Source organism: Vitis riparia, unplaced genomic scaffold, assembly GCF_004353265.1.
Source record: "Vitis riparia cultivar Riparia Gloire de Montpellier isolate 1030 unplaced genomic scaffold, EGFV_Vit.rip_1.0 scaffold699_pilon_pilon, whole genome shotgun sequence".
NCBI classification, from domain to species: domain Eukaryota; kingdom Viridiplantae; phylum Streptophyta; class Magnoliopsida; order Vitales; family Vitaceae; genus Vitis; species Vitis riparia.
Window position 1 is genome coordinate 44,759 of NW_023269738.1, and position 15,640 is coordinate 60,398.

Below are 15,640 nucleotides of genomic sequence, written 5' to 3' on the forward strand. Positions count from 1 at the left end.
TATTTTATTTTTTATTTTTAGTCTTTATATTTATTTTTCACTTCTCGGTCAAAAATTTTATTTTCTATTTGTTTTAAATTTTTATTTTTATTTCTTTTTTAAGTACTTATATATAACAATAATAAATAAATAAATAAAATAGGAGACCATTAACAAAGTGAAGAAAAAATAAAATCAAAAACTTGGTGGAGAAGTAAAGTGCACGAGTTTGAAGGATGAATGTGAATAGGAGAAAAAGAGAAACAAGAGAAAAGCAAAAGGTAAAAGTGTGAGAAAAGAATCAATATTATGATCTTCCATTAAATGAAAGGATGAGAGTATAGTAAATATATATAATAATAACAAAACTCATCACATATAATATTAGATAAAATATATAAAAGATAATAGTAAAATATGAGAGCATGAATATAGTGAAGAAAAAAAAATGTTAAATAAAATAAAAAACTTGGTGGTCTCCCATTTGAAAATAGAAGGAAACGAAGGTGATAAGAAAAAAAGAAAAGTGAGAAAAAAATCTCTAAGTCAATAGAGAGAGAAAGTTGTTCCTAATTTTCCTCATCACTTTTCGGAATGTCATGGGAAGCCACCGTCTACCCAGCTTTTTATATTGTAATATTTTTTTATATTATAATTACTATTTTCTTATACTTATAGGATGTCTTATAAAGTTTTTTCTTTTTTTAATTTATTTATTTTATTTATTGGATTGATTTTCATGTGAAAATTTATTTTATTTAAAAATAATAATAATTTTACTGATTTAAAAAAAAAAATTTGATATCTCTTAAATCATTCATAAAATGAATTAATTTTTTAATAAAAGTAATTTTAATTTAGATTTAAATTATTTCTCAATTATATTAGATATATGCATATAAAAAAGATTATTTTCTAATATTTAATATTTAAAATTTTATTTTAATAATAATCTCTTTAAAATATTATCACGATTTATATTAGAATTAATGGTTTACATTTTTATTCTTCTTCTTCCAAAAATAAAACTATAATGGACTACTTCAAGTTAATAAAATCATTTATTTTATTCTAATTTATTATAAATTATAATATTATCAATAATAAGATTTATCTATAAAATAAATATATCAATCCACTCGTCTTTCTTTTAATAAATTTTCATTTTCATAATGTGGGTCGGCACATATCGTTTCTGTTTACTTTAATTTTTTATTAATATTTTTTATGTGCTTAAAAAAAATAAAATATTAAATAAAATAAAAAACTTGGTGGGGAAGTAAAGTAGAGGAGCGTAATGATCTCGATTGTATGGCCCGAGAGAGAGAGAGAGAGAGTGGGTCAGCTGCTTTAATTCAAGATTGAATGATCCGAGAGACACAGAGCTGTCCCTAACTTTCCTCTTCACTTCCTGGAAGGCGCCTTGCCTTCCCAACTTCTTAGATTATAAGTTGGGGTTGCACAATCTCCTCATTTACTCACTATACTGAAGAGAAATCAACCCCTCTAAACTGTCTTTGTACTTTTGAGATAGAAACCCAGAATGGCTTCCACAAGCTCCTTCAGAGCGTCTTCTTCTTCTTCTACTCCTTCCATCCCTCGAACAAGTACTTATGATGTTTTCTTGAGTTTTAGAGGCGAAGACACCCGCTATAATTTCACTGATCACCTCTACAAAGCTTTGGGTAGGAAACGGATTCGCTCCTTCAGAGACGATAAACTCAGGAGAGGAGAAGCGATTGCTCCAGAACTCTTGAAAGCCATCGAAGAATCAAGGTCTTCCGTAATTGTTTTCTCTGAAAACTATGCTCGTTCGAGATGGTGTTTGGATGAGTTGGTAAAGATCATGGAGTGCCACAAAGATCTGGGACATGCTGTTTTCCCAATTTTCTATCATGTGGATCCATCCTATGTACGAAAGCAAGAAGGAAGTTTTGGAGAGGCCTTTGCCGGTTATGAAGAAAATTGGAAGGACAAGATACCAAGGTGGAGGGCGGCCTTGACGGAAGCAGCCAATCTCTCTGGATGGCATCTACTGGATGGGTAACTATAATTTCCTTTCAACTATTTGAATGAGTAGTTTTGCATTTATAGAGTGATGATGTGGATTGAAACATTTATAAAAATACAAAAGCTCAAATTTTTTATTTGGAGGTCTACTCCTTAAGCACAAACTTATCCTCAAAATGCTTTTAGATGAAGTCTTTTATGTGTAAATGTGTTTGATATTCTTTTATAGGGAATGTTCTCAGAAGTCAGAACAAGTGTTTTTTAGAAAATCAGCTATCTTTTCCACGAATTTATTTTTTCTTCAAAAACACTTTTAGATTATAAGTACTTTTTAAAAGTATTTTTAGAGTGCTTTTAGCAGGCAATTCTATTTAAATGCTTTTAGTGAAATTTTTTTTAATAAATATTTTTGGGAGTATATCTCAAAGAAGTATTAGAAGTGATTTTTTTTTACTTTTAATAAGTAATTCTAAATTTTTTATCAAACGTCTTAATATTTTTTTTCATAAAGACACTTTTTATACTGTAACTTGAGGTTGTTAACAAGGGGCATATATTTGTGTGCTCAAAATTAAAAAATAAAATAAAATATTGCTTTTTAGGGCTTTATTTATAAGTTGGGTTTTATTCAAGTGTATCATTTGGGCAGCCGACTATGTGTCATGAATAAGGAGAAAATAGGAAATTGGAGTATTGATTTGACCATTGAAGCAGCCAATTTATATGGCTGACATCCATATTAATTTAATGAGCATGCAATTTAAGTTTCTTTCACTTTTCATTCATTAGTGGGTTTTGTTTAGGAATTAAATTATTATTATTATTGTTATTTAATACTAATATTATTGTTTTTTTGTTGTTAATAGTAGTTGCAATGACATTAGTATAAAAAGAATAGTAGAATAACAATTATATTGAGTTAGAATTTATGATAAATGGTAGAATGAACTTATTAAAACCCAATTAATGAGTTTTACTATTTTAGATCAATTTATGAGAATCTATATCTAAAATAATTTAATCAAAATTTATTACTAATTTTTCAATTTTCAAGATTCAATCCGCATTAATGTTACAAAAATTAATCAATTTATTTGAAATTTTGTGTGAATAATTATATAACAAGTAACAATAAAATTAATGACTATTACTATCTATTAACGAGCTTCAAAAATTTCAATTAACCAATCTCTTGTGTATCAATAGAACAACTTAATCAAATTCTAAAAATAATTTGATTAATTATGTAACAGTAACAAAATTATTTAACCAATTTTATTTGAGAACAAGTTGATCAAATAGTTTGATTAATTATGTAACAACTACCAATAACAAAATTATGTAACGTAAATTGTTTAGTAGGTATTCAACTTCCCAGAGAGTTTGTGTGCGTATATATATAGACAATAAAGAACATAGGTTAGGAAGTTAATTCTTTATAGATGATGCTAAAGGAAATCAACTCAACTCAAAATAAAATACAAATGAATAACTTGTTTACAAGCCTTTAATTTTTAATTTTTATCATATAAATGAATAATGAGATGATGTTGTGGGATAAATAAGTTTTGAAGCTTGAGGAATTGAACATGGGGTTTTTAATCTAAAACTTCTTATATTAAGAGGTTGAGTACTATATCTACAATGAGGCTTCATGCATTACAAGGTATACAACGAATGTCAAAGAAAAAAATATTTGCTCCTACAAGGTTTCTAATTGCCATGGGCTGTTAAAGAGTTTTTGAAATGTGCATGCATGATAAAGTAATATCTCGATTCATAATCATTGTCCTCCATTATGGCACTAAATTTCCATTTTAACAAAATTCATGTTTTAATTTTTTTTCTCATGCATACTTGATACAAAGAAAAATGTCCTAAAAATGTAAATGAACTAATATCTTTGATATATTCTATTCTACTTTAATTTATTTTTCGTAAAGATGTCAAATTTAATGTGTATTATTTACAATTGTGGCTCATTGCTTAATATGTTGTTCTTTTATAATTGGCAGGTATGAGTCCAATCAAATTAAAGAAATAACTAATAGCATATTCCGTCAATTGAAATGTAAGAGGCTTGATGTTGGTGCCAATTTAGTTGGTATAGTTTCCCGTGTAAAAGAGATGATTTTGCGATTGCATATGAAATCAAGTGATGTTCGTATTGTTGGGATACATGGAGTTGGTGGGATAGGTAAGACTACCATCGCAAAAGTTATATATAATAAACTTTCTTGCGAATTTGATTGCATGAGCTTTCTTGAAAATATTAGGGAGGTTTCCAAAACCCAAGTTTTATCTCACTTACAAAATCAACTTCTTTGTGATATCCTAGAGGGAGAGGGGAGTCAAAATATAAATGGCGTTGCCCACAGAGCATGTATTTATGTTGCATGTTGGATTAGATCGTACAGAAAAAAATATATTTCTTGATGTTGCATGTTTTTTTAAAGGTGAAGATAGGGATTTTGTGTCAAGAATATTGGATGGTTGTGATTTCCATCCAGAAAGAGGAATAAGAAATCTAAATGATTTGTGTCTTATAACTCTTCCATACAACCAAATATGTATGCATGATTTGATACAACAGATGGATTGGGAAATTGTTCGTGAAAATTTTCCTGATGAGCTAAACAAATGGAGCAAATTGTGGGATCCCTGTGATTTTGAACGTGCACTTACAGCATATGAGGTAAGAGCCAAGTGCATGAATTCACTTAAGCAATAGTTGAAGATAAAAACTTAAATAATATCATTGTTGTATAAGAAATTACATATCCATATAAGTTGAATTAGTTTGTATTTATGTTTGTCTTATTGATGTTCTTTTTCAGGGAATAAAAAGAGTTGAAACAATATCCTTGGACTTGTCTAAATTAAAAGGAGTATTATACGTGAATTCAAATGCTTTCGCAAAGATGACTAGACTTCGATTGCTCAAAGTTTATTCAGGCTTCCATTCATATCACTGTTATGAACGTATTAACTGGGGGGATGAGAAGTGTTGTTGTTATCATGTAATGTCACATGCTTCTAAAATGCAACTTGGCTGGGGTTTTAAATTTCCTTCTTATGAGTTAAGGTATCTTTGTTGGGATGGATATCCTTTAGATTTTTTACCATCAAACTTTGATGGAGGGAAGCTTGTTGAACTTCACTTGCACTATAGCAACATAAAACAATTGTGGCTAGGGAAGGTATTATTATCATTTAATAATGACTTCTTTTTCTTTGTATTGATTTTGAAATTTATGATAGTTACGTCTTTATTGACACTAATTTTCTTTTTGTACAGTATCTTGAAAGGTTAAAGGTCATTGATCGAAGTTGCTCAAGGAAGCTCATTCAAATGCCAGAATTCTCAAGTATGCCAAATTTGGAGGAACTAATTCTTAATGATTGTGTAAGTTTGATTGATATTCACCCGTCTGTTGGAAATATGAAGAACCTTACTACCTTAAGTTTGAGAAGATGTGATAAGATTCTTAAGATTCTCGATCTCTCTTATTGCTCAAATTTTGAGAAATTTCCGGAGAAGGGAGGGAACTTGAAAAGTTTATGGGAGCTTAATTTAAAAAATACTGCTATTAAGGATCTACCGGATAGCATTGGAGACTTGAAATCTCTTAAGATTCTCGATCTCTCTTATTGCTCAAATTTTGAGAAATTTCCGGAGAAGGGAGGGAACTTGAAAAGTTTATGGGAGCTTAATTTAAAAAATAATGCTATTAAGGATCTACCGGATAGCATTGGAGACTTGGAATCTCTTAAGATTCTCGATCTCTCTTATTGCTCAAATTTTGAGAAATTTCCGGAGAAGGGAGGGAACTTGAAAAGTTTATGGGAGCTTAATTTAAAAAATACTGCTATTAAGGATCTACCGGATAGCATTGGAGACTTGAAATCTCTTAAGATTCTCGATCTCTCTTATTGCTCAAATTTTGAGAAATTTCCGGAGAAGGGAGGGAACTTGAAAAGTTTATGGGAGCTTAATTTAAAAAATACTGCTATTAAGGATCTACCGGATAGCATTGGAGACTTGAAATCTCTTAAGATTCTCGATCTCTCTTATTGCTCAAAGTTTGAGAAATTTCCTGAGAAGGGAGGGAACTTGAAAAGTTTAATGAAGCTTGGTTTAAAAAATACTGCTATTAAGGATCTGCCGGATAGCATTGGAGACTTGGAATCTCTTAGGATTCTTAATCTCTCTAATTGCTCAAAGTTTGAGAAATTTCCTGAGAAGGGAGGGAACTTGAAAAGTTTAATGAAGCTTGGTTTAAAAAATACTGCTATTATTAAGGAAATTATATGTTAGTTATTATATGATTATCTTGACATAATTAGCTGATTGTATAGGAGCATAATTTGTCTTATATTTATGATTCTGTAGCTATAATTTAGGAGAAGATTAGATCAAACATGTGTATATATATACTACATTCTGTTAATGAGAAAGGTATCCAATTTGAAGCCAATCTCTTTATTCTTGTTATGGTATCAGAGCCAGAACAACAAACCACCATGGCTGGCAGTCAGAAGGCTTCTGGATCAGAAAACAAGACCATCGATCCTTCACATCCCCTCTATATTCATCATTCAGATCAACCAGGCCATGTTTTGGTGCCCATCAAATTAAATGGGGTCAACTATCAATCATGGAGCAAAGCAGTTATTCATGCCCTTACTGCCAAGAAGAAGATCGGCTTCGTCGACGGGACAGTTGAAGAACCATCGCAGGAAGATGAACCCTTTATGTTTGAACAGTGGAATCAATGCAACAGCATGATACTTTCTTGGCTAACTCATGCTGTTGAATCGGACATTGCTGAAGGAATTATCCATGCTAAAACAGCACGCGAAGTGTGGGTTGATTTACGCGACCAGTTTTCTCAAAAGAATGCTCCAGCGGTTTTTCAAATACAGAAATCAATCGCCACCATGTCGCAAGGAACGATGACAGTAGCTGCGTATTTTACAAAGATCAAAGCCTTATGGGACGAGCTTGAGACATACCGTTCCCCGCTGACCTGCAACCAACGGCAAGCACATCTCGAGCAAAGGGAGGAAGACCGTCTTATGCAATTTCTAATGGGTTTGAATGAGTCATATAAGGCAGTGAGATCCAATATTTTGATGATGTCGCCATTGCCCAATGTCCGTCAAGCATACTCTTTAATTGTCCAGGAAGAGATGCAACGGCAAGTTTCTTCTGAGCCAACCGAGAATTTCTCAATAGCTGCCGCAGTCCCGGGAAAAGGAGGTAATCCAAGACAGAAAATGTGTGACCATTGTAACAGATCCGGACATACCATAGATGAATGTCGGACTCTTAAATTTCACTGTAAGTTCTGTGATAAAAGAGGTCACACGGAGGATAGATGCCGACTGAAAAATGGGAGCAATAACAAAGCGGGACAATTCCGAGGACAACATCCTTTTGGTCGTGGGAATCAGCCCTCAGCAAATGTGACAGAATCCCAGGAAATGTCTGATTCGACTTCTTCTAGTACAGTCCAGGGGTTCACTACAGAACAAATACAACAGTTGGCTCAAGCAATTCGTGCATTAAATCACAGTAATTCCGATAATATTGACGCATATGCAAATGCTGCAGGTTTGATTCCATCAACTCTTGTGTCTATTAATTCTAGTAGTACAAGTTCTTGGATTTTGGATACAGGTGCCACGGATCACATCGTTTCCCACATGTCTCTTTTCACTGATCTCAAACTTTCTAATGTCACAACTGTTAATTTACCAAATGGTGCAGCATCACCAATAACACACACTAGCACCGTTATTTTTGATTCCCAATTGACCCTTAAAGATGTTTTATGTGTCCCATCCTTTAACTTGAATTTAATTTCGGCTAACAAACTCGCAAAAGATCAGAATTGCTGCATCATATTCTTTCCTGACTATTGTATTTTGCAGGACTTGGTTTCGGGGAAGATGATTAGCTCGGGTAAACAGCGTGGTGGTCTATACTACATGCATCCATCAACAAATAAATCGGTTGTCTTTCATGTTTCTCAACCGTCTGACTTATGGCATTTATGCCTGGGTCATCCATCTTTTTCTCGTTTTAAATTATTATCACATTTGCTTCCAGATGTTCATAAAGAATTAGGAAATCATTGTCCAATTTGCCCACAGGCTAAGCAGACACGCTTGCCCTTTCCCAAAAGTTCAATAACTACAAAATTTCCTTTTTCTCTTTTACATTGTGATGTCTGGGGTCCTCACAAAATTCCTGCACATACTGGTTCACGTTATTTCCTTACAATTGTTGACGATTTTTCTCGTTGCACATGGATTTTCCTTATGCATCATAAATCAGAAACACAATCTTTGTTAACTAATTTTGTGCAATTCGTCAAAACTCAATTCCATACAGATGTTCAAACGGTAAGAATGGATAATGGCACAGAATTTATTCCTCTTCGCATCTTTCTTCAAAATAAAGGAATCGAACTTCAAACCTCTTGCATTTACACTCCGCAACAAAACAGAGTTGTAGAACGCAAACATCGACACATTTTAAATGTTGCCCGTTCTCTCATGTTTCAATCAAATGTCCCACTTGAGTTTTGGGGGGAATGTGTTTTAACAGCCGTTTATCTGATAAACCGCATTCCGACTCCATTGCTCTCAAACAAATCACCATTCGAGGTCTTATATAATCGGCCTCCTTCACTCACACATTTGCGAGTTTTTGGTTGTGAATGCTATGTAACCAATGCTCACCCCAAACAGAAATTTGACCCTCGGGCATCTATTTGTGTTTTTTTGGGGTATCCACATGGAAAAAAAGGCTATAAAGTACTCGATTTGCAAACACAAAAAATATCAGTCAGCCGAGATGTATTCTTTCGGGAAAATATTTTTCCTTTCCATCCTAGTTCTTCTCAATCTCAACAACATTCACCTTCTCTTCCTTTACCGCTTCCCATTTCTTTCGATTCCACACCTCAGCCGATATCTATTCCTCGTTTTTCTCCAAGTTCCACTCCTCCCTTGTCGCATCACAATCCTGTATTATCTCCACCTTCCTCTAATACTGATGTTCCCGAACCTTTATCCCCAGAATCAGTTGCGTCACCCTTACCTTCTTCTCCCTCTCCTTCTTCGCTTTCTTCCCCACCTTCCGTGCCCTCAGTACCCTCCAACACGTCAGCCCCTTCCCCCACCCATGAACCCCCTCTTCGACGTTCCACTCGTCATATTCAGCCTCCTGCCTGGCACCACGACTATGCCATGTCTGCCCAGCTTAATCATTCTTCCACGCAATCAAGTTCTCGTCAAGGTACAAGGTATCCCCTCTCTTCTCACCTTTCTTTTTTTCGTTTTTCACCCCATCATCGTGCTTTTTTAGCTCTTTTGACAGCCCAAACCGAACCTTCATCCTTTGAACAAGCTGACTGTGATCCACGTTGGCGCCAAGCCATGTCCACTGAACTTCAGGCTCTAGAACGAAACAACACTTGGGAGATGGTCCCTCTTCCTCCGGGACACAAACCCATTGGCTGCCGCTGGGTGTACAAGATCAAATACCATTCTGATGGAACCATTGAACGCTATAAAGCCCGTTTGGTTGCCAAGGGCTACACACAAGTCGCCGGTATCGACTATCAGGAAACCTTTTCTCCAACTGCCAAACTCACTACTCTTCGCTGTTTGCTGACTGTTGCAGCTTCCAGAAATTGGTACATCCATCAGCTTGATGTGCACAACGCATTCCTTCATGGCAATTTACAAGAAGAGGTTTATATGACTCCACCTCCTGGTCTTCGCCGACAGGGGGAGAATCTGGTATGTCGGCTTCGCAAATCTATTTACGGTTTGAAACAGGCATCACGCAATTGGTTCTCAACTTTTACAGCTACTGTTAAGTCTGCGGGTTACATACAGTCCAAAGCAGATTATTCACTTTTTACTAAATCCCAAGGTAACAAGTTCACTGCTATTCTCATTTATGTTGATGATATCCTGTTGACTGGTAATGATTTGCATGAAATCAAGATGCTCAAGACTCATCTGCTCAAGCGTTTTTTTTATTAAAGACCTCGGTGAATTGAAATATTTTTTGGGTATAGAATTCTCTCGCTCTAAAAAGGGAATCTTTATGTCTCAAAGAAAATATGCATTAGATATTTTGCAAGACACAGGATTGACAGGAGTGAAGCCCGAAAAATTTCCGATGGAGCAAAACTTGAAATTGACTGATGAAGATGGCGAGTTACTTCATGATCCAAGTAGGTATCGGAGACTGGTTGGCAGATTAATATACTTGACTGTAACCAGGCCTGACATAGTGTATTCAGTACGTACACTAAGTCAATTCATGAACACACCTCGGAAGCCGCACTGGGAAGCAGCATTACGAGTCCTCCGATATATTAAAGGATCACCAGGTCAAGGTCTTTTTCTTCCATCTGAAAATAATTTAACACTCAGCGCATTTTGCGATTCAGATTAGGGAGGATGTCGTATGTCAAGACGTTCCGTTTCTGGTTATTGTGTTTTCCTCGGATCATCACTCATCTCTTGGAAATCAAAAAAACAAACGAATGTTTCACATTCGTCAGCAGAAGCAGAGTACAGAGCAATGGCGAATACTTGCCTGGAATTGACTTGGTTGAGGTACATACTTAAAGATTTGAAGGTTGAATTGGACAAACCAGCACCATTGTTTTGTGATAATCAAGTAGCTTTATATATTGCGGCTAATCCAATTTTTCACGAACGTACTAAACACATTGAGATTGATTGTCATATAGTTCGAGAAAAACTTCAAGCTGGGGTAATTCGTCCGTGTTATGTTTCTACAAAGATGCAGTTGGCGGACGTTTTTACAAAGGCACTTGGCAAGGAGCAGTTCGAATTTTTGTGCACCAAAGTTGGGAGTTCTTGATTTGCACTCTCCAACTTGAGGGGGAGTATTAAGGAAATTATATGTTAGTTATTATATGATTATCTTGACATAATTAGTTGATTGTATAGGAGCATAATTTGCCTTATATTTATGATTCTGTAGCTATAATTTAGGAGAAGATTAGATCAAACATGTGTATATATATACTACATTCTGTTAATGAGAAAGGTATCCAATTTGAAGCCAATCTCTTTATTCTTGTTAGCTATTAAGGATCTTCCCAACATTTCTAGGTTGAAATTTCTTAAAACACTCACCCTCTGTGGTTGCTCAGACCTGTGGGAAGGATTAATAAGCAATCAGCTTTGCAATCTGCAAAAACTTAATATCAGTCAATGCAAAATGGCTGGACAGATTCTGGTGCTTCCTTCAAGTCTAGAAGAAATAGACGCACACCATTTCACAAGCAAGGAAGATTTATCAGGTCTGCTCTGGCTTTGCCACCTCAACTGGTTGAAATCTACAACAGAGGTAATGTAATAATTTTTTTTTTTTAATTATGCCACTTAAACCTTTTTTATATAAAGCCAATATTTACATAATAATTTGTGCAGGAGTTGAAAAGTTGGAAACTCAGTGCTCGTATTCCAGAAAGTAGTGGAATTCAAGAGTGGATAAGGTATCAAAACTTGGGAAGTCAAGTAACAGCAAAGCTTCCAATTAATTGGTATGAAGATCCTGACTTCCTAGGATTTTTTGTATCATGTGTTTATCGGCATATTACATCTGTTGGTCCTGGGCATTTTAAGCTCGAGTGTGAATTGTATTTACATGGCAATAATGTATTTGGTGGATTCAAGGATGAATACAGTTATACAAGCATTGAAATGTGCGATTGTAATTTTGAAGATATGATAGATCAAGTATGGGTTTGGTGGTATCCTAAGATTGCTATTCCGAAAGAGCATCACCATAAATACACACGTATTAATGCTTCATTTAGGGGTAAGTGGACAGAGATAAAAAAATGCGGCATCAATCTTATATTTGCGGGAGATCAACAAAATCATATGCCCGTGTTGGAGCATCCTCAGAATTCTGGTGACAATGGATCAGCATTACAAGATACCGATGGAAATGTTCATGGGGCTAATCAAGATGATGAACACTACCATATTCCCATGTTGTTAGATCTTCCTGGGAATTTTGGTGACATTGGATCAGTAATACTTGAAGGCACTGATGGAAACCGTAAGAGAAGACGTGATGATTCCTTACCCGATGTAGTGGAGGAGCCACATTATAAAAGATTGGGAGCACCCAACACCGATCCCTTGCTTTGAACTCCATCACCAGGTGCATTATCAACCCTTTTTCATATGTTCCAACTTCTCTCCTTTTGAAATTATTTTTGAAGTCAATAAACCATTTTTACATGTTTTTTTTTAAAACTCATTTCACTTGTTTTCCTCAATTATATAAAAATTAAATAATTTAAAAATAGATAAAATTTTAATCAATTTTAATTACATTTTATTTTCTTTCATATTTTCTATAGGAAAACCAAGTATAAAAATATGAAAAATAACTTCGGCTAACTTTGAAAGTCATCTTTAGTTTAAAAACATGTATAGTTTTTTTTTTAGATATAGCATAGATATGATAGAGTAAATAGCTTTTTTTTTTCATTATTTATTTATTTAATTAGATAAATGAAAACCTCTACAAAGTGATTATGAAGTTCTAGGGATTCTTTATTACCTTATTAGACATAATATTAATTAATTAATTTTTTCTACTCACTTTTAAGATAAAATTTCAATAAGTTATCAAACTTAGTTAGAGAAGATCATGTATACAAATTAGAAGTTAAATTTGAATGTATTATGAGGTAGATGTATGTAGAAACTTGATGGAAGTAAATAATAAAACTCCCATATAGTGATTTTAATAGTTTTAAGAGTCAAATTGTTTATGGTTTTTGTATTTAAGAATTAAATTTCTTTAAGCATGCTAAAACATGTTTAAACATGCATACTTATTGTCTATTTCCCGAGATGGAAGTTTTGGATTAATCTTATACTTATGATTCTGATATGCTCATGAAGTTTACCTAACAATTGATCATATTAATCTTAAGTGAAATTTGTGATAGTACCAATCAGAACGAAATCACATGTGGTTGCTGGGGGTGGAGTTTATGTTTTTTTCTATCAACTTATTGGTAAGTCATTTTGTTCATTTATTCTTTTAGTACGTGTAGAAAATTGATTATAGTTCTTCAACTTCTTTACTATTTTCTCTTTCCCTTGATCCCTTTTTTGTTCTATTATGTTTGGTTTTTGAAAAACTTGAGGGTAAATATAAAGGAAAGAAAATAGAGAAAAAAAATTAAAAGGAAATACAAAGTGAAAAAGAATAAAAACTAGATTTAAAGTTAATTAATTATTTTCGTATGTTTCTTCAATCTCATTTCAATTATTATGCTTCATTATATAAAAATTAAATAATTTTAAAATGTATATAGTTCTAACTAATTTTAATTAAATTTAATTTTTTTTTCCATATTTTTCACAATGAAACCAAACATTTATCATTTTCCTTGACATTTTTTATAGTTTCCTTGGTACTCGATGGGAACCAAACATAAGTTGAAAACCACTAGGGTAGCTCAGTTGGTCAAGGTGAACATTGAGAAGTGTGGTCCACTTACGGTTCAAATTCTACCACCAATGATACCTTGAATTTACCTAGTGCTAGTTGTTGCGGGTGATTAGTACTCTGAGGTTTGGGTCCCCATAGAGTTCTAAGGGCTTGGTCATGGAAGGTTCCTCGATTATTAAAAAAAAAAAAAAACACAAGTTTTATGTTTTAGGAGGTTTAAAAAAAAAAAAAAAAAAGTCGTAGCGTAATCCACAATTAACTAGGATATGTATTTGTTCTCATGTGCTTGGTATAAGGCACTAAGTATCATTATATTAAATTAAATCCTCCATCTACACCATAAGAGTTAGTTATAAATTCCTTGCTATTGATATAGGTAAACAACAATTTATATATGTTTGAATTAATTCTTAAATTAATGGTTTAACACCATTAAATATGTTTCTAGTTCCTTTGACGATTATGTTATAATTCGAACATTTTAGGGCTATGATTCTAGCTTCATTAGCATGAAATGTATCTAATGATATGTGATTCCCTATCACTATGTTTGGTTCCAAGAAATTATAAGGGAAGAATAATCCTCGTGAAAATGATTTTCTCATGAAAAAATCCAAGAAAGTATGAAGGAACATGAAAATGATTCTCGGAAATCAAACGCAACCGTGTGAAATATACTTGGGTTAATAATTATAATGTGTGTTTGTTGTACTATGTTTATGAAATTGAAATGTTGTATTTTATAATTTGTTTGTAGGTGGAAACCTCAGGACAATGAGGAGAAGTAAATCTCAAGATGCAAGTGAGATTCCAAATATTGCTAAGGTGGTCTACTCTTGCATATGATCAGTCTTGCTTACCATCATGACCATTAAGAAAGATGCTACAATTTGTGTATTGAAAGTGTGAATTAGGAATGTTAAGAAATGAAAACTTGAATTGACATATGTTTTTGCCTATAAGATGTGTGGTTATAGGCCATTCTTATGGGCATGTAATTGACCTTGATGTTGCATATCATCCTCTCTGTATCTTCAAGCTAGTGGTTAGAGCTTCTCCGGATAGTGAAAGACAAGTGTCATGGATTTAAGTATTTTCAAAGCTCTCATGTGGCACATAGACAATTCAAGTCTCTTGAAGTTGTTAATTCTTTCATGTTGTGACAAAGGTCTGTATCACATTTCACACATTATAACCATCATATTTTAACTCAAGTGTTTATTTTGAAATACTTCTGTATTAAACTCTTTTTCAAAAGTATTAAATTAATACCATTCTCTAGTCTTACTCGACTAGGTTCATTAACTTTAGGGGTTTATTACTCAAGAGCCAACTTTCAACTTAATCATTCCATTAACAAATTCTCTAATGTTATGATTGGTTTTTGAAAAAATTGAGGAAAATAAAATAAAGAGAAAAAATAGAAGGAAAAAAAATTGAAGAAGCATAAAAAAAATTATATTTAAAATTAATAAATTATTTTTATTTGTTATTTCAAACCCATTTTACACATAATTTTAATAATATTTATTTATTTTCCCAATTTTTCATGAGATATCAAATATTAAAATATTATTTTTTTAATACTTTTTGGAACTAAACATAACCTAATACTTGTCTTTGTGATTCAAGATACCAGTGATAAAATCATATCTATTAATGTGGCTTGTATACATGTATGGAATATTCATGGTTTAATACTATCACTACATTACAATTGTGGGATAGATCCTAGTATATAGTAGAAGCAAAGAAGGATTTTATTCTAAAATTAATAGAAAAAATATAATTTGATAATGTAATTTTAAACATCTTTTGGATGGTGTTTGGTAAACCAACTTAATAATTTAATATAACTTAATAGCTTAATAGCTTAATTTATTATTAAGTAGATTAACTATGTTTGGTAAAATAATTTAATATTATAATATAAATTTAGTGTTAAGTCAAAATAGTTATTAGGTAAATCAACTTAATATTATAATATAATATGATTTAATAATTTAATTTAAGTCATTAAAGAGATTAAGCATACTTGATAAAATAATTTAATATTACAACTTAAAGTTATTTTTAACTTTAAATAATAAGTCAAAAGGGTCAATTTCA

At 32.8% G+C, this 15,640-nt stretch overlaps 1 pseudogene; it reads left to right on the top strand.

Annotated features, from left to right (window-relative positions):
* The first annotated feature begins 1,340 nt into the window (after positions 1–1,340).
* On the top strand, positions 1,341–14,745 carry LOC117910294 (annotated as a pseudogene).
* The last annotated feature ends 895 nt before the right edge of the window (positions 14,746–15,640 follow it).